This window comes from Papio anubis, chromosome 12 (assembly GCF_008728515.1).
Source record: "Papio anubis isolate 15944 chromosome 12, Panubis1.0, whole genome shotgun sequence".
NCBI lineage: Eukaryota > Metazoa > Chordata > Mammalia > Primates > Cercopithecidae > Papio > Papio anubis.
Window position 1 is genome coordinate 40,432,569 of NC_044987.1, and position 23,443 is coordinate 40,456,011.

At 44.0% G+C, this 23,443-nt stretch overlaps 1 long non-coding RNA gene across 1 annotated transcript; it reads left to right on the top strand.

Annotated features, from left to right (window-relative positions):
* Positions 1–477: 477 nt before the first annotated feature.
* Positions 478–22,629, top strand: LOC116269701. Its single transcript, XR_004177405.1, has 2 exons — positions 478–4,229; positions 10,366–22,629. It is a non-coding gene; the product is annotated as an uncharacterized LOC116269701 (long non-coding RNA).
* Positions 22,630–23,443: the final 814 nt, after the last annotated feature.

Consider the following 23,443-nt stretch of genomic DNA (forward strand, 5'->3'; position numbering starts at 1 on the left):
TTGCAAGGGGAAGAATCAAAAAATACTATTATTGAACAAGAAATAAAGTGGTAAGTTTATGACTTAGAGTTTTAAATGATACTGATTTTTAAAATGAAAGTATGATATAACTACATGAAAAGGTTGAGGGAAGAGGGATGTAGGATGGTAAAATCTTAGATCAATGGCAGAAATTCAATAACTAATATCTAGGCCGGGCGCGGTGGCTCAAGCCTGTAATCCCAGCACTTTGGGAGGCCGAGACGGGTGGATCACGAGGTCAGGAGATCAAGACCATCCTGGCTAACACGGTGAAACCCCGTCTCTACTAAAAAAAATACAAAAAAATTAGCCGGGCGTGGTGGCGGGCGCCTGTGGTCCCAGCTACTTGGGAGGCTGAGGCAGGAGAATGGCGTGAACCCAGAGGCAGAGCTTGCAGTGAGCTGAGATCCGGCCACTGCATTCCAGCCGAGGGGACTGGGCGAGACTCCGTTTCAAAAAAATAAAAATAAAAATAACTAATATCTAAAATTGATCAATCAAAAAACAGAAATGGAAACATCTTATTTAGAGATATGGAAATTAACACCAAAATAAATACTAAAAAGGTTAAAAGTGGCTACCCTAGGGAAAAGAACAGGAGTTAGGAAAGAGTGAGGCAAGAAACTGTGGCTTTGTATCACAACAGTTCTACAGCATTTTGACTTATTAACCAGTGTAAGTTATTTTATAAATTTTTTTTTAATTTTAGTGGATTTTTAAGTTGTCTCTTGGATCACTGACACATTTCCTTTGGCCCTTGTTTCACGTACAGATCCCAGTTCTTATGGGCAACTCCCAGATCCCAACACCAACAAGTCCTTGGGTACAACCCCCACCTTTTTATCCACCTCGTTGTGAACCCCATAAGCACTGATGTTTCCATGATCTTCCATGGGTCAAGGGCCTTAACATGTGGTATTTATATGGTGCCTTTCATCTGAAGACTACAGTGCAGGGCATGACATTCTCTGATCATGTTCCTATGGGAAAGGTAGAAGATAGGTGCGATTAACCCTATGATACATACGGGAAAACTGAGACAAAGAGCTCTTATAACCAATCTAGTAGGTTGGTTCTATTACTCGGAATTAAGGAGATAACTGCTGAGCCTTAGGGATTCTGAAAGACTTTACCTGGTTTTTTAAGCCCTGCAAATGATTCTTTCTGAAGACACGTGTGAGTTGGCTTAATTATGGGCTTCATCTTCTCCCTCTTTTAGTTGAATGATCCAGGAGCCAGGGGTGGAGCCATGGGAAAAGGCAAGTAAGTCCCAGAGAGTGAGTGACAACGGGGAGAAGTGAGAAAGAAAGGCCTAGTTAACTGTGGGCTGTGTCTTACTCACTCACTAAATTGATCAGAAAGTATTTACGAAGCCCTCTCTTAGGCTTTCAGTTCCATGCCTAGTGCCAGGGAGAATACAAGGAAGGAGCGTAGAATTAGTGTCCATTTGTCAGTAGCTTACAATTTCCTTGGATCCATAAGAAATACATACATTGAACAAGATGAAAACTAATGCTGGGAGGTAGAAACAGAACAGTCAGTATAATAAGATCCTAGGGGAAAGTAAGGTGAGCAAGGGCTTCAGTGGACACTTTTTCTACCTGTGTTTCTTCACTGAGCAGCCACAATCACTGGGTGTGGTGTTAGAGGCTGCAGATTTGACACTCAGTACCTGTTCCAATGGGCTTATAGGCCAACCTAGCTGAGAGAAATAGTGCAGCGGGAAGGGCTGGTCTGGAAAACCTCCCAGAGCAAGTAACCTCTATAAATTGAGCCTAACTAGAGAATGGACGTTATGCCTCTGAAGTGAAAGGAGAGCTCTGAGCAGAGGGAGGGGGCTGCAGATACAGGGGAGGGCAGCAGAGAAAAGAACTCCAAGAAGGAAAGAGGGCTTGGGCTCAATTTAAAAATACTTTTCTGAGGTCACCCCGATGCCTCTCCGAGGCCAGGACTCTTCCCTTCAGTAATATTGTTTTTGCTTAATTGAAGTTAAGGAAAGCACTCCTCCTCCATATCCTCCATATTTTCTTTCCACTTTCCTTTTCTATCTTTCTCTTGTCTTCCTGACTTTCAACAGTAGCATCAAAAGAATGTCTATTACCTAAAAAATTTGCCAGTCTTTCCATTTTTTTGGTAGTTGGTTTAAAAACAGTATTCCTTATTAAGAATATTTTGATTTGTGTGTGACTTCATTGTCCACAAACTACTTCTATCACCACAAAGTTACATCTTAGATATGACAAGGGGCACGATGTCAGGTCAAGGGCTTACTTGCAAATCAACAGAGGGGCTTCAGGTGAAACTCCAGTTAAATTAGGCAGTGGAGCTATCCAACTAACCAGATGACCCAGGGGAGCAAAAGTCCACGTGGCCTTGGGTTTCCCCAGGGAAGGAGTGTGCAGCATTCCCAGACCTCTTGGTGCCCATGATGGAGGCTAGGAGTCAGAGGGTCAGGAAAGCAACTCAGCTTGATTGCTAAACAGGAATACTCCTCACCTGCCTATCACCAGGACTCCGGACCAGAGGTAAGGAAATCACACAGATTAATGCCTGTCATCAGCTGCAATCACATTCTCCACATGGCAAAAGAAATGGGCCCCCGGTCTCTCTTTTTCCAGAACAAGAACAGGTGGCACCTGGCAGCATAACTCGGTGGTTTCTACATGCTGGCCTGGTCCTAAAAGCCTTTGACATCCCCAGCTTCTCAATGCCCTCCCTCTACTCCCTAATTCTGCCCGTTCCTTGCGCATTCATTCATGCTAAAGATCCCAACTCAGGTATGCTCTCCTCGTCACTCAAGACAGGGCTGACTACGTAAACAGAAGCAGATCCCCAGTCTGTGCAGAGCTAGTGCGGAGTGCTGGAGCCCAGCCACACACCACCGCAGACCTGACGCCAGACCCCAGCGGGGCAGCTGTGCTGAGGTCGGCTCCTCAGGGCCACCTCTTGTCTTTACTGCAAGGTATATCCTGATTCTTCTGGTGTCCCCGGAGGTAGCTTGTTACACATGACTCTCTGCTCTCCTAGAAATAGATGATTGATGCTACTGCTCATAGTAAATAAGTTATTATCAATAAATATTTTATTAGTTGTAACTGATATTATCAAAATCATCATAAATACTTATATTGTAGTCATTACTAATGGTAGTAAATTTAATTGTTTCATAACAATCCTTGTAGAGTTAATGCATGTGTCCCTGAGCCCTCAGGAAATAAAAATGTTGTTTCTCAGGCATAATATTGTCTTAAGTAATAAAATTAGAAACCATAAATCTATGTCTTGCTGCTCTTTTCATCCAGTTCTCCTTACTTCTCCAAGGTTTTAAGTTCTCACAAGGTCTAGGCTCCCTCTAATGGTCATATTTGGTTACAAAGAAGTTCTTCAAGTTCACCCAGAAATTGGATCTGATCTGCCCCTTGTGAGGCATTTAGTAGCCATGAACAGGGTGTGGTCTATCAGAGGCGGTGCCTCCTCTTATTAGAGGGAACTAGAACCTGAAAAGGTAAAACTCAACCCAAATTCCTCTCGAATCTTTTGAAAAGGAGTGAAAATTTAAAAATTTTTTAAATGTGAAAGATGAAAAGCTTAAGAAACATGGAACGAAAAGGACGAAAATAAAAAAAAAAAAAAGAGAAGAATAAAAAAATTTAAAAAAAATTTTTAAAACGTGAAAGTTGTTTCAGTAACTTATTACAGAGGTCGAGGTGATGAGATTTTCATGCTTGATCCAGAAGAGCAATGAAGTCGTAACTTAATGTGAGACAAATCACTAGAGCCTTGGGACAGCAGGGGTGGGAGAGGACCCACGGTCCATCTCATTCATCTGCCCACTTCATCTTCTGTTCCGTCCACCACATCCACCAGGGGAGCACACTACCTCCCCAGTTGAAGAAGACAGCAAACAAGCCAACTGTGCTTGGGACGAAACTGGAGAGGAAGGTCCTATCTATTCTTTCTGTTTTTAAAGTATTATATATATTCTTAATTTTCTATTTAATTATCTAATTTATTAAAGGCAAGCGAATTACACATATGCAGCAAAACTGTAACTAATAAAAGCAAAATCACTATTTCTGAAGTTATTTTCCAGACTACATCTTCAGTGTCAATCCTGAAAATGATCCAACAGGACGGCCGTTTAAAACATAAGACACTGTCCACATGTTTGTGTCTGCTTGTTCCTGGAAGTTTCCTCCAAAAACAAAGTAAGTTAATTTAAAAAGGCAAAAGGAGGGAAAATGAGATCACAGAGTAGGAAGAAGTCAATGTTTTTGGGGAAGATGAAAAGTAAATCAGAGTGTGGTACCTAACTTAGAAGGGGAAAGGTGAGCTCTGAACACCTGCAGAGGACACCAGTGTGATTCCATGGAGTCCCAGACACACAGTCTGGAAATACCTAGGAACTAGAACTAATTTGTAAGGTGGGAGTGAAGGACAGAGCTGAAAACATCTTGTGACTCCAGCATCGACTAGGACATCTGCATCCAGCCAACAGACAAAAAAAAAAAGAGGGTGTAGAATCGCACATGAGAAATTGCTATGGGCCAAGAAGTAGCACACATCACATCAGCCTATATTCTACTGGCCAGAATTTAATCCCATGGCCACACTTACCTCCAAAGGAAGCTGGGAAAGGTAGTCTAGCTGTGTCCAGAACGAAAAGGAAATAGGTTTTGGTAATCGTGTACCAGTTTCTGCCACAGGCTAATTCTAATTGCTAGAGCAAATGATAAAGTTCAAACGAGGCACATACCACTTTCATATCACTTATATCTTCTCAGTGCTCCATTACGGGGTGCTCACTGAATACTGAGTCATAAACCATAATACCTCTGAGAGGTTGCTTTGTGTGCTTAACAATAACATTGTATAGTGTTTAATCTGTGTCAGGCATGGTTTTAAGTACGCTACATACACAAACTCATTTAATCCTCCCACCAACCCTGTGAAGGAGATATTATCATCCTCATCCCCATTTTACAGATGAGAAAACTGAGGCCCATCAAGGCTGCATAACTGACCCTGATCACTTAGCAACTCAGCAGCAGAGCTGAGATGAGAAATCAGCCAATCCAGTTCAAGTCCACACTTTTAACCTAAATTCTTCTATTCCAAATTGACTCTATACAAGATCAATAGGACTTTCCCAAGTTGTCTCAAACAACAAGAAAGTAGGCGTTTAACATGCTTCTCAGGATCAGGAGTTGTCCTGGTATTCATGCCTCCTTACAGTGCGGGACCATTTTCAGCTTGGGCCTTAGCCAGAAGGTTCTTCTCCCACCATAGAGCAACAGTGAATGTGACCATGATGCCAATCACTCAGACTAAAGGCTACGTTTGTGGGGCCATATTCTGGCTCTGGCACGGCCCAGGGCACACTGAAGGAAAGCCCGCCAGGTGCAATACCCTGGGCAGAGGCAATTGTAACCATTTGCTCCAAGAGCAACATTAAGAGCTCAGGAGTCAACTCTTCTTAGCCTGATATGAGCAGGTAGCATTTATGGAGCATTGAGCCCACCTGAGGCCCTGTCACACTAGTTTGTGACTAGCCCCTTTCTGTTGATAAACATGACTTGCATATACCAGGAACCTTTAATCCTCACCACGATCCTATGGGTTATGAAATAATCCTGCTATTTTGATGATCCCTACTTTAGAGAAGTAACACAGGGGACCGAGAAGTAACTCACCTAAAGACATACAGCTAGTAAGTGGGAGAGCAAGGCCACTCATGTCCAAAGACTTCTTTTTTTTTTTTTTGAGACAGAGTTTCACTTTTGTTGCCCAGGCTGGAGTGCAAATGATGCAATCTCAGCTCACTGCAACCTCCACCTCCTGGGTTCAAGCAATTCTCCTGCCTCAGCCTCCCAAGTAGCTGGGATTACAGGCGCCCGCCACCATGCCCAGCTAAATTTTGTGTTTTTAAGTAGAGACAAGGCTTCATCATGTTGGCCAGGCTGGTCTCGAATTCCTGACCTCAAGTGATCCACCCGCTTCGGCCTCCCAAGTGCTGGGATTACAGACGTGAGCCACTGTGCCTGTCCTGTCCAAAGACTTCTTGTTGTTCAGCAGCAAAAAACATGAGCTGTGTGGAAAGTGTAGAAAAGGATCAAGGGGACCTGGGAGAAGGGAAACTCAGACTGGACCCCAGGGAAATGTCCCTAGCTATGAATTTGATTTTTGTTGTTGTTTTGTTTTATTTTGTTTTGTTTTGAGACAGGGTCTGGCTCTGTCACCCAGGCTGGAATGCAGTGGCATAATGTCAGCTCACTGCAACCTCTGCCTCCCCGGCTCAAGTGATCCTCCCATCTCAGCCTCCTGAGTTGCTGGGACTACAGGCATGCACCACCATGCCAGCTTAATTTTTGTATTTTTTGAAGAGATAGGGTTTCACCACATTGCCCCCAGGCTCAAGCAATCCACCTGCCTTGGGTTCCTAAAGTGCTGGGATTGCAGGTGTGAGCCACCACACCTGGCCTGTGCTACTTCCTGAGTGAGATGGAACTGGAAATGTAGAACTCTACATGGAACTCAGTTCTAGATATGCACATATTTTGTGTTTATGCTAATAATTATACCAGCTAAATCTTTCTGTTACGTCTATAAGATCCCTCCTGGTATTGGGATCAATGTCTGGAGAGGGAGGACGTGGACCATTGAAGTAGGAGAGAAACAGACCTGATAAGCCCATCACCCCCAATGATGTTTTAACAAGTCAGATGTTTATGGGTGCTCTTTGTGTCTCCTATGCCAACGTGTATAATCATGAGTACACATGAACGTGTAATTATGTGTACAACACTCGTATGTGAGTGAAACAATCATATCCACAACTGGGTTAAAGTTCCACGTCTTTCATCTATTAATTATAAGATCTAGTGCAAATTATTTATTCTATCTGAAGCTCAGGTTTCCCCTCTATAAAAGAATAACTTACCAGATTGCTGTATTAAATGTAACTAAAATCTCTATAAATAAAAAAATGATTCAAGCATGTAAGTTATTATATGTATATGGATCTGTGTATAAATTCATACTTTTTTTTGAGACAGGGTCTTGCTCTGTCACCAGGCTGGAGCGCAGTGGTGCAATCACTGCAACCTCAGCCTCCTGGGCTCAAGCAATCCTCCGCCTCAGCCTCCCAAAGTGCTGGAATTCTAAGTGTGAACCACCACACCTGGCTAAAATGCCTACTTTAATGGCCTGCTTGAAATTTTATCTTGTTACTTCTGTCCATGGTTTTACAAACACCAACGAGACTTCTCTGTCTGTCCTTGTGATATGGTTTGGATGTTTGTCCCTTTCAAATCTCACGTTGAAATGTAATCCCCCATTATCCTTAGCACACTAATGCAGGAAAAGAAAACGAAATACCACATGTTCTCACTTATAAATGGGAACTAGACGATGAGAACACATGGACACAAAGAGGGGAACAACAGACACTGGGGCCTACTTGAGGGTGGAGGATGAGAGAGGAAGAGGAAGAGAAAAAAATAACTATTGGGTAGGAGGCTTAGTATCTGGTGATGAAATAATCTGTACAACAAACCCGCATGACACAAGTTTACCTATATAACAAATCTGCACGCATACACCTTTGAATCTAAAATAAAAGTTTTTAAAAAAATAAATGAAATCCTCAGTGTTGGAGGTGGGGCCTGGTGGGAGGTGATTTGAACAAGTAAGTTCAACTCTTTGGGGCTCTGTTTCCTAGAAAATGAAGGAATTAGATTTCCCAGATTCCTTCACAGCTCTTAACATTCTTGGCCATCACCCATGACAGTAATTGCCTTCCCATAGTTTTATTAAATGCCAACCTTGAGGGCTGCTTGGTCCCCCTTTCCAAATGTGGCCCCAGTCTCTACCCATCCCCTCTTTCCTCTTGAAAAGATCTACAGTTTTCCCGTAATGAAGTGAGCACAACTGTATGCATAGCAGCCGTAGTCAGAACATCTAGGAAGCAACAGAAGGCTCCTGGCTTTGCACGTGCCCTCCAGGCACAACCCTGAGAATGGGGGAAAAAGCCCCTTTCACAGGCTGGAAGGTTCCACAGCCTGGATTCTCAGTGCTTCCAGTTTCTAATCACAAGCCGTAACTGGGCATAATTGGAGGTGGAAATGAGCAGACCTACATTTGAGTATCAGTTCGGTCATTAATCAGCTGGGAGACCCTGGGATCTTATTTAATTTCTATAAACTTGTTTACTCATAAAGCTATGGAGCTATCACCTTATTGGGTTGCTCTGAGGATTGAATGAAATAAGTCTATAATGTGCCTGGAGCAAGTAGAAATAATTGTATGTGTTTCTGCACACATAAAGTGTCATTTCCCATTAAGTGTTGTTGTTGTTGTTTTGTTTTGTTTGTTTTGTTTTGTTTGAGAAGGAGTCACACTCTGTCCCCCAGGCTAGAGTGCAGTGGTATAATCTCGTCTCACTGCAACCTCTGCCTCCCAGATTCAAGTGATTCTCCTGCCTCGGCCTCCTGAGTAGCTGGAATTACAGGTGCACACTGCCATGCCCAGCTTATTTTTTGTATTTTTAATAGAGATGGGGTTTCACCATGTTGGCCAGATTGGTCTCGAACTCCTGACCTCAAGTGATCCACCTGCCTCAGCCTCCCAAAGTGCTGGGATTACAGGCGTGAGTCACTGCGCCTGGCCCCCATTAAGTGTTAAATTTTCATTATCACTACTGTTAGTGATCATAATGGGGAACGATGTCACTAGTTTCAACCTCCTTCATCCAAAGAAGCCAGAGGCAGGCAGTGCCCCATTCAGGCATCAGCTTTCTGCAGCCCTGAATTTGGATGTTAGATGGAAATAAGACCTTAGGCATTATCATCCTGCTTCAGCCATTGTTCATGAATAACTTTAAATCTTCTGTGAGCATTAAAAAACTGATGCTGGACATTTTTCCATTTTATCCCAAAAAGAGAGAGGTTTCTGGCTCTTCAAATGACTTCAGGTTACCCCTGTGGGAAGCGCCATTCATTTCAACAGGCCTCCATATCTAGAGACCTGAGTTGTGAATGGGCAGCTATTCATGAGCCAGTTAGCAATCCAGCATGAAGCTGAATCGAGAACAGGCACAAAGGGGTGTTAGCACGAACACCACCTAATCTGAAACCGGAACTCCTACTGGGTCTCAGAGGCACATTCTGGGACCCCTGGGCCTTGCAGGGAGCACCAGCACCTCATGCTCCCGTGGCAGCCTCCACCCAGCAATGCAATACTGAGTTTACTCCAATCTGACTTAAGTTCAGAAAGAGCAAGCGCAGAGAAGAAAGCAAGATATGAAATCTTCCCTTCTCTCCAAGTGCGTCCGTTCTGGCTTCTCTGAAATCTCCAGGCTCAGTACACTCAATCGATGAAGAGAGTGAGAAAGGAAATTTTCCACATGGATAAAATGAGGGGACAAGATGATTCAGATTCCCTTGGTTCTTTATTTCTCCAGCTACCAAGCATTGCGAGCCTTTTTAATACATTCTCTTATTTTCCACCTCTAAACAATCCCACAGGTGGGTGCCCATTTTGCAGATGAGGACATTAAAGTGAAAGAAGTTAAATACCTTGCCCAAGCTCACACGTGGAGGCAGGGTTTGGACCTAGGTTTGGGTGATCCAGGGCCAAGTTCATAATCACTATGGGAATTGCTCTGGGAAAAAAACAGAATAGGCCGGGCTCAGTGGCTCACGCTTGTAATCCCAGCGCTTTTGGAAGCCAAGGCCGGCAGATCATTTGAGGTCAGGAGTTTGAAACCAGCCTGGCCAACATGATGAAACCCCATCTCTACTAAAAATACAAAAATCAGCGGGCGTGATGGCGGGCGCCTGTAATCCCAGCTACTTGGGAGGCTAAGGCATGAGAATCACTTGAACCTGGGAGGCGGAGGTTGCAGTGAGCCAGGATCATGCCACCGCACTTCACAGAGCAAAATTCCAGCTCAGATAAGAAGAAAGAAAAAAAAAGAACCAGAATAACAGTGATTTCCTAAACATTACCTCAGTTCCCCCTGTAGTTGATGTTCAGTAGCCTCTCTTTAAAAGATTCCCCATAATCTTTTAAACAGATAGCTACTATAAGCCAGGTCCTTCCACGTTTATTAGACTTCTTTAGTCTATACACCACTATCTATGAGGTCAATATTTTCTCTGCATGACAGAAGAAACTGAGGCTCAGAGAGGAAAGTGGCTTCCCAGGTCATCCTGCCTGCCAGTGGCACAGCTGGGCTTGATGCATTGCTCTTGCAGGTGTAAGGTTGGAGCGCTCTCTCCTGATTCTGCAATGGCTGGAGTGGGACAGCTTCCTGGTATCAGCTGTTTCCTCTTTCTCTTCCAGGGAGGATTCGCATGTGCTCTGACAATGGCTCCAGGTGCGTGGGCACACTGAGCTTGGCGTTGGCTACTGCAGCCATCATTGCCAACCTCCTGCTATACTTTCCCAGTGGGCAGGTGCTGGAGCCTGCCAAGATCACAGACTTCGTCTGGGTTTTCCATGGCTTTATTGGAGCTGGACTCTTGGTAAGAATGAGATTTATCTATTTCTCCTCCCTCAGGTGAAGTGTGTCCCTAAGCACTTGTCCAGTCACAAAGCAATCATCTCATCTGGGGGCCACCTTACCTGTGCCCCCAGAGCATGGCCGGCTGCTCTTCCTCTGTACCCCACACATGCTATAAATAAACACTCCGCATTGGCACCTGGCACACTGTATTGCAAGCATCTATTTATTTGTGTGCTCCCCCATTAGGCTGTGCGCTCCATAAGAACAGAGCCCAAGTATCACTCACCTTTGCCCTCTAAGCACCTGCCTAGCAAAGTGGCTGGCTTAGATTAGAGCTCAATAAATAAGTTGTTGTTAGCTGCATGAAAGATACACTTTAATCAAAAGCACGATGATAGGATATTTGTCAGGTTCATCAAAGATGACCATCTTTAAAAAATTACGTAGCTATCATCAAGGCTTTCCTAGGTATAATTAAGGGGTTAGCAAATCTTCTCTATAAAACGTAAGACAGTAAATATATCCATCTTGGTGGACTATTTGGTCTCTTTTTTTTTAACTACTCAACTTTGCCATAGCAAGGCAAAAGCAACCATAGAAAATATGTAAGCAGATGAGCATGACTACGTTCCAACAAAGCTTTAGTTATAAAAACAGGCACTCTGCCAGAACTGGTCCGCAGCCCATAGTTTGCTGCCCACTGAGATAGGCATGGGGTGTTTTCCTTCCTTTCTACCTTTGTTTTCATTTGGCTCCTCCTCTCCAAGGTATCCAGTGGTCACTTACAAAAAGACAATTTATCTGTGTGAAATCCCAGTGCCAAGCACTGAGTGCTCAGCAAATGGGTGAATAAATGAATGGGACATAAGGAATTCTCTCAAAAACAAGGTGACTACCGCCCTTCTAGGTTTTTCTTCACACTAGTAGGCACCGTGATGTTGCGAGTTGCATCCAGTGACCACCTGCCCCTCCCCTACATGGCAGAGGCTGGGGCTCCCTGTGCAAGAGAGTATCTAAATCAGCAAAACCTCGGCAAAAACTGTCTGTGTCTCAGTTCAGAGCCCTTCCTCACAGGGAGCACAGACCATGGAGTCCAACAGACACTGCTCAAATCATGAGTCTGCATCTGGCCTGCTCTGCAACTTCCCTGTGCTTCAGTAAAAAGAATCAAACTATCTTACAACTAGGTGGAGGTCACTGAATGAAATAACACACATAAAGTGCCTGGCACATACACAGCCGCCAGTAAACATGCATCGGTCCCCTTTCCTGGCCCAGAGGACCCACTCTACCACCTCCTCTGGGGATCCAGCCAAGCACCTGTCTCCTGCTTCTTATCCACCCTATTTTTGAAGGACAGATTTGCATTTCTCAGCTCCACTGCCAAGCAAATTACACAAATCCTCCTAAGCCTCACTCTCATCATCTGGAGAATTTACAGGAACATCACCACCCAACTTCTTTTAATATGTAAATGAACAAATACAGTGCAAACAGCTTGAGGTCACATAAGTGTCCTAATAGCAGAATCTCAGAGTGTTTACTAAAAAAGAGTGACCCACAGAAAAATATTCTGTGGTCCAGAAGGATGTAGAGTACAGCCTGGCTCACTCATGGACCAGACACTCTGCCTCCATAGCATCCCTTAATACCAGCTGGCTTGTCCAGCTCTCACTCCAGCTTTCCAGCAAAACCTCCTCCAGCTCTCCCAGACAGTGACATGGGAATAATGCAAATAGGACCAAACCAGGCCATGAAGTTCAATAACATAAAATCCAACAAACCAAGCCAGCCTCTCTTTCTCTTTTCCTCCTTCACTTTTTTCTTCCTTCCTTTCTTTGTTCATACAGTCATTAGTACACACTCTATACCTTGACAGGTGCCCAGCTAAAGCAAATTAAAGCAGTGGCCATGGAGGTGGAGACGGGAGGGCATATTTGAGCAATGTTAAAAGACCAGATTGGCAGGACCTGAAGAAGGATGGGGTGTTGGGGAGGGGAGCCGTCCAGTTTGGCTCTGGCATTCTGGCCTGGGTGCTAGGGGAAATGGTGGTAGCTTTCTCTGAGGCAGGGACGTCCGGAGTGAGCTTGGAGGGAGGGCAGAGGACTCTATTTTGCTCTAGTTTATATCTACACCAAGGGATCAGAGGATGGTTGGGCTGGGACTGAAGACGAGGAAACAAACAAGATTAAGAGGCACTGCAGAGAGGTGATGTGGGAGCCTCCATAGTAGTAGGTGTGTCTGGGGCTGGTGCACAGAAAGAGAGGAGAAAAGAACTCAGGTTAAAACCTTAAGAAGTACCAGAAACTGAGGTATAGAGAGGAAGAGAAGCCTGTGAAGACTGAAAAATAACTAGAAAGTCAAAGGCAAAGCAGAAAAGAGGAAAATTAGGAAAGCTGAGGAAGGAGAAAGTTTCAAGGAGTGAGAAACTGCAATGTCAATTGCAACAGGGGAAACATAAGCTGGGTCCTGAAAAGCATCCAGCGCACAGCAAGGTGTCCAGTGGATCTGGGCTGGAGCAGTCCTGGGGCAGTGGCTGGAAACTGAAGATTGCAGAGGACTGAGGAATGAGTGGAGGTGAGGCGCTAGGGGCCTGGTACAGCACTCATCTCCCCAGCAGCTTGACTCTGAATGGAGGAAGAAGGGGCAGGAGATTGAGCTGCCCTTTATAATATAAGGAAAGCTAGAACAAAATCTCAAAAGCCACAAGGGACACTCTGAAGACAGAAACAGGCACAGCCATTTATTTAGCATCAGCTTTATGCTTAACATGGTTTAAGGATTGACAGGGGATAAAACCAGAATTCACAGTTACTGCCCTTTAATAATAAGTGTATCAGGCATTTTCATAAAGGTTTAGACTGTATTAAATCTTGCACACAAATCATTTATTTCCTTCCCACATCAATTTTGTGAAGTAGGTATCATTATCTCCATCTTATGGGTGTGGAAATGAGGCCCAGGCAGATTAAGTCGTTAAGACTATGGCCACACAGCTGGTGCAGGATAGAACTGAGACTCAGACACCCATCTGACTCTGAAGCCTGTGATCTCTCCATTTCTCCACTATGACCCATGCATTCACATAAGATAAGACACAGGGAAAGATGGCATGCATGAAGTTCATGTGCTTGGGAGGGCTCTTTGGCCAGCTAAGAGTTGGTCCAAGTTTGTTTGGCACAATGTCTATCAGGTGGAAGAACACACCTGAGTAGGTAACAGCCAACTTTAGCACCAATCACACGTCAATCATACATGCCCAAGGATATGTCTTCATCACCATCGTGAGAACTGGGAGTTTCCCAGATGTTCACATCAGCAAACACATTTACCAACCATCTCACAGGGGGAAGTGATTTTTTTCATGAAGCCAAGTCAACCATTGTAGTTACTTCTTGTTCCTGGTCTGTGGCTCTATTGTCCTGCTCTTTCTCCTACCCCACTGTTAGAAGAAACCTGTGCAAATGTGAGCACAAATTTTACCACCTCATCATTGGCTTCTGATCCCGTGTCAGGCACTGTGGTAAAATCTGCTGGCCCACAGAGTTCAAAGCCCACCTGGGCAAAGGAGACTGTCATGTGCTTAGTACAATAGTTGAGGTTAACCTGAAGGAAGGAACTAATTGTTTTGCCTGGCAGGGGTCACTGAAAGCTACAGAGAGGACTTGCATTTGTTTTCTATTGCTGCTCTAACCAATTATTGTAAAGTTGGTGGCTTAAAACACTAGAAATTTATTCTCTCATGATTCTGGGGGCCAGCAGTCCAAACTCAAGGTGTCGGCAGGGCTACACTCCCTCTGGTGCTCTGGGGAAAATTCATTCCTCATCCTTTCCAGCTTCTCATGGCTGCCGGCATTCCTTGTCTTGTGGCCACATCACTCCAGTCTCTGCCTCCATCTTTCCATGACTTTCTCCATCTGCCCTCACAACTCCTTATGCCTCACTCTTATAAGGATACAGGTCATTGCATTTAGAACCCATCCAGACAAACCCAAGACAAGCAACTCCTCTCAAGATCTCTAACCTAATCCTGTCTTTTGCCCTATAAAGTAATATTCTCAAGTTCCAAGGAGGAAATGAATACATCTCTAGAGGAGAGTGCATTTCTTCAGACTATCACAGGAGATACTATCACCCTCAATGGGGCCCTTTTAGAGTGAATAGCGGTTTGCCTGATGGCAAAGGGTGAAGAGCGTATTCAAAGGCACAGGGGCAGGAAAGTCCTGGGCCATCCTGAGAGCTCACAAGCTGATGTGTCAGGAGGTCTTGATGAAGGAGTAGTGAAACTCTGACAACAGGGCAAAACCAGGGCATGAGGGCTCATGTACCATGTCCAGGGCCTGAGTTTATCCTATAAGCAGTGAAGAATCGTTAGACATTTTTAAATAGGAAGAGAAAGAATACAAACTTTGCTCCAGAAAGTTCATATCCCCTTCATTATGAGAGCATTTTCGTGACCACAGGTACCAGTGCCCTCCCTAATGTTGTTGAGAGGAGGTAGAGAGGACTACTGTTTTCACAGATGTGCACTAAGTACTGTGGTGTCTACAGAATTGTTAACCACTCCCAAGATCTGCCCCAAAAGGCTTTATTTCCTAGGCTGTGGGCTTTCCCTCTTTTGAAGGGTAGACTACTGACCATCTCCTAGTACTTATAATTTCTTCCTTTTAAAGCACAGAGGTATATGCAGGGCTCTAGCCAACAGAGATGGGCACTGCTCCACAAGGCACCAGGAAAAATGAGCCTGGAAGGAGGCTTCGAAGAGAGCCACTGCAGTGGACCCAAACACCTGTCAGTGCTGGGAGGCCAGCCTGCTGAGGTGTTGTTGTTTGTTTGTGCTTCTATTGTCTGTAGAGAAGTCTAGAACCTTCTCCTCCCTTGGCTTTCTTATTTCCTCAGTAACCAGTGAGATCACACATCATAAAACTGGTATTGCAGCAAGAAGGAACGTTGGAGATTGTACTGTCAAAAACTTTCACAGATGGTCTCTCTCAATGGCCCATGAAGAACAAAAAGCTGACAGTCTACAGGTTCATCCATGATGTATTTACTTCTCATTTCCAGCCCATGGCCCTATCATGCTACTGCTCTTTCTCCTACCTGGTAATCCACATCATCTGTGGAAATGTCACCACAAACTCTACAAACATATCCCGCATTTGACAAACAAGAAAGGAAAAACCCTGAGAGACTGAGTGGCTGCCCAAATTCACATAGCTCACATTTTAGAGCTGGAAGACATGTTTAGGATGACAGTTGACCCTTGAACAACACAGGGATTGGGGCACCTACCCTCCCCACAGTCAGAAATTTGCCTATAACTTTTGATTCCCCCAAAACTTAACTACTAATAGCCTACTGTTGCCCAGAAGCCTTACCAATTAAAAAAAATAGTCCATTAACACATATTTTGTATGTTGTGTGTATCTTATTGTAAGAATACAGTATAAGTACAATTAGAATACAGTATGTAGTACACACATCATATAATAAACTAGTTTTCTCTAGTTTATTGTATGAATACAGTACATAATACACATAACATACAATATACTAGAGAAATAAAATGCTATTAAGAATCATGAGAAAGAGGAAATATGTTTACTCTTCGTTAAGTGGACGTGAATCATCATAAAGGTCTTCATCCTTGTCTTCACGTCGAGTAGACTGAGGAGGAGAAGGAAGAGGAGGGTTTGGTCTTGCTGTCTCAAGGATGATAGAGAGAGAAGAAAATTCACATATAAGTGGACCCATGCATTTCAAATCCTTGTTAGTCAACTGCAGTTAGTCATCCCAGGTAGATTACAAAGCTCCTTGCTTGGGGACAATCTTATCATCTCTGGACCCCCCAGACCCTCCACAGATCCTGACAAACAGTGGAGAGCCTGGGGAGTCCAGAGATGATAAGGACACCCTGAATGCGGGTGTGGCTGGTAGGGCTGGGACTCAGTCTAGTTCTCCTGACTCCCAGCATCATGCTCTTTCCCGCACATAAAATTGCCCATGTCTCTGATCACAGTTCTGACAGTTTTTGTTCATACACTTTTTTCCTCCCTTAAAGAATAGAAAAAAAACTCAAATAGCCAGAGATCATCCTGATCCAAAGATTCTGTGCCCCAACCCTTGCAGCCCCCAGTCAGAGCCTCCCCAGAGACCTTAGACTCTACATCATCTGAGGGCCATCTCTAAGGAGCTGCCTGAGTCATTCCATTCAGCTCCCCCATCCCTCCCTGTGGTGAGAAAGACATAGCATGGATGTATCAGGAATCAAAGCTCATGCTTTGAAGTGAACGCGTCCTTCAGCTTTGCCACACTTCAGCAACGCACTAATATGCAGAAAGGGTCACTAGTCTTCCCATGGCCTCACCGTCACACTCACCCATCCAGTCAACAAGTATTTATGGAGTTTGTATACTATACAGGCCCTGTTTTGGTCACTGACTCAGGCATTAGGTAAGTACAGTAAGTAATTATTCATTTACTCACCCAATCATACAACATTTACTGAACACCCACCACCAGAATGGCAAATAGGCTACATTTACAGCTCCAGTACCAACTGACTGGCCACTGTTTTGAGAACTGTGAGGTCTTGTCCAGGCTTGATGGGGAAGAGTGCAGGAATACATTACTGAAGTCTGTCATGAGTGCAGATGAAGGGACTGGCAGCACACTTACTTCTATGTGCCAGGTGGCTCACAGGCCCCAGGAGTCAACCATGGATAAGTCTCACTTCCTGCTCACAATTTTGTAGCAGATGATTTCATTCTTTCAAATTGCAACTGGGACAGAAGGTTTCTCAGCTCTAGAGCCCCATTTTTATCTACTTGGGAAACAAAACAAGGACACCTACCTAGTCCAGCATCTAGAATAAAAGATTTGGGCCCTCTTCAATTTACCAGAAAACTCAGTGGATGGATCTTTAAAAAGATAAGTTCCCATCACCTCCCTCACCATTGTTGCACTGAATTTCTGGCTCTTTTCCATGTCTGATGCTGTTCCATGTGCTTTAGGACACACAGGGCACTATGGGGGCATGTACTGTGTGGCCATTTCTTCACTGGGTTTGCTCAGCGGCCCCTTCTGTGACATAGACAGTGGAAACTATAGCCTTTCAGGAAGGACACTGTGGAGTGAGTAGCATTCACAGTCTTGGAGCAGTGTCTCACATCTAAAGAGGATACAGCTGATGACCACAAAGAGCATATTCTCTTGGTATTGACCGTCCAGTAGTGGGGCCACGTACTTCCATTCATACCTCCTATCTTGTTCCTCTCTCCCTACTTTCTCCCAAATCAACAATGTCTGAGAGATTGGCCTAGGAAGCAGCCCTGTGTGGGCCCATGAATTAAGAAGTCCACCCAAGGTATTCAACCCAATACCTTGACTTCATTAGCTCTAATTAATGAACTCTACCAAGTAGGTGCTGAGGGCATGGCTAGGTGCTGTGGGAAGAGAAGGGGTACAAAAGAAGGATAAGACAATTTTACCCGTTTGCAAGAAGCACACAATCTAACTGGGGAGATTTAACTACCAAATTTGGGGTTGCACAAATATTCTGAAGTGGCTAGACCCTGTGATGCACATTTGTTTTCCTAAAGGAGTGCAGAAGGAAACCCAGCAGCAGTTGATTTAAAAAGACCCTGCTTCTCTTGTCATTTCATATTCTCTCCCTTGCAGATCTCATCATCCCCATGGCTTTCAGAGCCATCCATCCATTTATGTGTAATCATGACTATTTATGAATATTCCTCAAGTGTCTCTCTCCAGCCCAGATATTTATTCTACATTTCTGAGCCAAATAACTAATTGCCTCTCTGAAGTTTCCTCTTGAATGTCTCACAGCATTTCAATATGAATATGCCCCAAACCCTTGATGTTCCATACTCTAGATGGCATCTAAAACCTGTTCCAATATGAATATGCCCCAAATCCCCTTTCAGTCCATACTCTAGATGGCATCTAAAACCTGTGAGTCATCTTTGGTTCTTCTCTCTTCTAAATTCCCCCATTCAATCCCCTGTGGATTCTACCTCCACAATACATCTTGAATCTGACCACTGCTCCCACCCAGTCTGTTGTCACTTTCTTCTTAATGTCCATCACCCTTCACCTCTACCTCTACGACAGCCCTCCAAGTATCCCAGTCTCATTTTGCTCCTCAATCCTTTGGCCATAGATCAGCCAAAGAGATTTTTGTAAAATGTAAAGGTGCTGGTGAGCCCCAGAAGTCTTTAATTTAAGGAACTTACAATCTCACTTGGAAGTCAATAGGTACAGATATGGATAGCAGTGAAAGTGGGGATAGAGACAGAGATATCAGAAGATATAGAAGCCGAGGAAATATGGCCTGAAAACCTATTTCATATTCTTTTTGTCCAGCTAGTATACTCTGACTCTGAATCCCTGAGGGTTTGTACTTCCATGCCGTTTCTCTGCTGCCAGCCTCTTTCAAGGCCAGGAAATCCCACTTTTCCCCATGAAGCTTTCTCCAGCTACTCTAGGCCTCTCAGACCTTTCCTTATTCTATGTTAGTAATTATGACATAGCTGAAATAGATGCCTGCTCCATGACAGACTCTGTGCTCATTATTATCTTACCTAATCCTCACAACCATTCTATGCTGTTGATGCTGTTTTAACCCCCATTTTAGGCATAAAGAATCTGAGGTGCAGAAACATTTAGGAAACTTATCTATTGAACAGAACTTCTTAGCGAGAGAGCTGAAATCAAGACCTGGGTCTGTGAGACTTCAGAGTCATTGCTCTTTATCACACCCCACTGCCTCTGAGATCCTTATAGCAGTTAAAATTTTGTATCACATGCCTTTCTATCTCCTTCTATGCCCTGTTGAGTGGCTATGTCTGTATTCGCAATGCCTTGCTGAAGACCCATAGATCTCTAATCCCCTGTACTAGACTAGTGTTTTTCAGATGCTTGTAAGTGGCAGCTCCCTCCCTTTACTGTCTTTGTTATAGTAACAAATAATAATAGAGACCTGTGAAATATGGCCTGAAATCATATTTGAATTTTCAAATAACTATTTGGGAGTTCTCTAATATAAAGCCCTATGAAATATGACCTGAAAACCTATTCCATGTTCTGAATTTTCTCCCTTGTACTAGCAGGGACAACTACTTATTCAATCAACCCACCAGGGCAATCACCAAGAGTCTGTGCATATCGTTCTCTGGAACGCGGTCTTACTTTCCATCCTCCTGAGGACTGGTGCTGTGGAAGCTGTGCTTTGCCTTAGCCAAGCTGTCAGTGGACTCTGCAGCCACTGCAGACTCTTCTGTGGTACATGCATCCAAAAAGGACATATTGGTGCTGCTCGGGAATTTCCCATCATTTCCCCTTGACCTATCCCTTGCTGTTTCTCTGCTGCCCTAACTCCACACTCCCAGAGGTAAGCCAGTAACTGTGAAATGTCTTTTGAAATGGAGAATTTCATTTGGCCACTTTTGGCTTAATTGGGTAAACATAATAGCTTATGGCCAGCCTGAAGAAATCACAACTTATTGACAGATGCAAAACAGTTTCCCATGGTTCAGAATAACTGGATTTAGTAAATGTCAATTCCCACAGTTCTTAGAAGCTGAGAAAAAAAATCAACTTTCTTACCAGGGCTGATATTTATAAAGGTCAACAGCTTTGAAAACTTAATCTTCCTTGTTAGACTCAAGATCATCATTCCCCCCAAATGATATCTAAAAATGACATAAGAAGTCATTGGGCTTTATGATAATTAAAATAATAATTATGATGATGATAATGATAGACACTCACATTTATTGAGTTGTTACTATATCCCAGGCCCCATGCTAAACACTTTATCTATAGTATTTCAATTAATCCTCTGAAGCAAGTAGCATTATATTACTGTCTCACAGATGAGGAAATTCAGGCTCAGAGAGGCTTAGTTACTTATCCAAAGTCAACAAATCTAAGTCTTGAGCTGGATTCTGGCATTTATATTCTTGACCACTCTCCAGTGGTTCTCAAAGTTTATTGCTTAGACACTAGTTCTATGGATTGTATTTCAGTTCATCCTATGAAGCAAGGATGAACTGAAATACAACTGAGACAGAGGGTTTCTCAGCTCCAGTGCCCCATTTTTTGTCTACTTGGGAAACAAAACAGGGACACCTACCTAGTCCGGCAGCCCATCGTGCTGCTGGGCCTATCATGCTACTGCTCTTTCTCCCACCTGGTACTACTAGAGGAAACCTGTGGGAATGTCACCACAGACTTTACAAATGTATCTCCCATTTGACAAACAAGAAAGGAAAACCCCAGAGAGACTGAGTGACTGCCCAAATTCATGTAGCTCTCACTTTAGAGCTGGAAGGCATGTTTAGGATGGCAGCTGATCTTTGAGCAACACAGGGATTGGGCGCAAACCTAATAATAGATGTTATTCATTTATCAAAGAAAAAAGGAGGGGAGGCTTTAGCCAAATAAATTTGGGATCACTGGATTAAAACAAAGTTTATAGGTTTCTCTACTGCAAGACTTGGGAACTTTTACAAAGCGGGTACATTACTAATCTCCAGGAAAAGAAAAGCAAATGCACAATGCCCCAGTCTTGTTTAACCACAAAAACCATTTTCTCCTGGGACAATTTTTATGGGGCTAACACCCCATGGGCACACTTTGAGAAATATTGTATGACTCACAGTAATGGGGTAGAACCCACCACATTTAACCCTTAAGAATCCAACAGGCTTTTTTAAACACCAAAGAAGCAAAGAATCATGGGATAAAACAGGTTAAAAGCTACTCATCTATGTTTTCTAAAAAATTAAAAAGCTTTGCTGTAATAGCTGGAATCAGAAGGGCTTTTCCAGATTTTTGTCATAATTATTTGCCGTGATTACAACAAACGTTTTTGAGAACTTAATGAATGGGTAGAAGCTATGGCAGTTCTTAAAGAGTCACCAGACAATGTCCCTGCTTCAAGAAGCTTGTAAACGAATATATCTTGCAGTGCTGACTGTTTCCATAGCAAAACCTAGGGTTTCTGCTAGCCCAAATAGCACCTTTGCTCAAACTGGAGGAGAAAAAACAAAAAACAAAAAACAAAAAACTTGGAGAACACAGCTTGGCAAGCAGACAGAACCACTGGCAATTTTTTAAAGGTGCCCTTTCCTTCAGGCTGATGCAGCCCATACTGGGTTGAAGAGTGTCCCCTAAAAATTCTGTTCAAACAGAACCTCGGAATGTGACCTTGTTTGGAAATCGGGTCTTTGTGGAGGCAATTAGTTAAAATGAGATCATACTGGATTAGGGACGGCCCCAAATCTAATGTAACTAGCATCGTCATAAGAAGAGGAAAAGAAATATACACAGGCACAAAAGAAGGTCCTGTGAAAACAAAGGCAGAGATTAAAGGATGCTGCCACAACCAAGGAATGCTAAAGATTTCTGGTAGCCGCCAGAAGCTAAGAACAGATTCTCCCTCTGAGCCTCCAGAATCCAGATGACCCCTTGATTTCAGACTTCTGGCCTCCAAACCTGTGAGCGAATAAATGTGTTGTTTTAAGGCACCCGGTTGGTGACAGTTCGTGACAGCAGCCACAGGAAACTAATACCCAGCCCCATGGCAGGCATAGGTCAGCCTGGCACAGGCTGGATCTCAGCCCCTGACTCAGGCCCTGGATGCTCTGTGCCTTGCCCAGAAACAACCTGCTCAACAAAACAGGGTGGCCCTGCTGAAGACGCAAATGCCCAACAGTCCTGCCAACTCTAGATGCTTCTGTAGCTTCCCTTTAGCTCTCCCTCTGGCACGAAACCAGACACAGACTACCCAGAAGATGAACTGAGCACTCTGCAATGGGCCCAGCACGCTACTGCACCTGAGATCATCCTCTTGGCCCTAACAACCCTGGGGGGCTGTTCTCTCTCGTGGGGAAATTGCACTTAGGGAAAGGACATCTTTAGAACAGTCAGCCCACCAAGCAGAATGACTCTATGCAGCCCGAATACTGTTTCCGCAGGAGGAAAAAAATCCAAAGTATAAACTTTTATAAGCTTTTTTAAATTAAAACACTCTTTGTAAAGTGACAGATTTGAAGCAAGGGAGGAGAAAGGTTTTCTGGTAAAAAGTGGTGTTCCTTTGGTGAGCAAAAGGAACTCAACTGATGAAAACACCAAAGCACAAACATTCTGTGGCCAGCAAAGTGGGTGGAGGGGGCAATGGAGACAACCTCAGGCAGGGCCCAGCTTGTAACGCTGGCAGGGCTCTGTTAATATGCTCCATAAAGGGCTTTGGAGGGCAGGAGGAGCACCACCAACATTTTAAATGTAAGGCCAACCCTAAAACAATTCATGATTAGTCCACTAAAATGTGTTTATGAGCGAATAGAAAAGAGATCCCTGAAAATAAGCAGGAGCAGCTGATTTTCAAGGCTGACTTAGGGCTACTATTCAGCTACTCAACAATTATATCCTAGCCAGGTGCAGTGGCTCACGCCTGTAATCCCAGCACTTTGGAGGCTGAGGTAAGAGGCGAAAAGTTCAAGACCAGCCTAGGCAACCTAGCGAGACCCCATCTCTCTGAAAAATTTAAAAATTAGCCCTGGCATGTGGCTTGTGCCTGTGGTCCCAGCTACTCAGGTGGCTGAGGTGAGAGGATCACTTGAGCCCTAGAGGTTGAGGCTACATTGTGCTGTGATCGCACCACTGTACTCCAGTCTGGGTGACAGCGTGAAACCCTGTCTCAAGAAAAAACTAAAAGTAAAACAAACAACAACAACAACAAAAACACAATTGTTTCCTGAGTTCCTACTATTTGCCTGGAGACAGGAGGGATCAAGGGGCTCTCAGTTATAAAAGAAAGGGTTTAAGTGGAGGGAAAAGTCTCAGAGCACAACACCCAGACATAAGGCAGAAATGGAGGAGGTGGAATTTCCA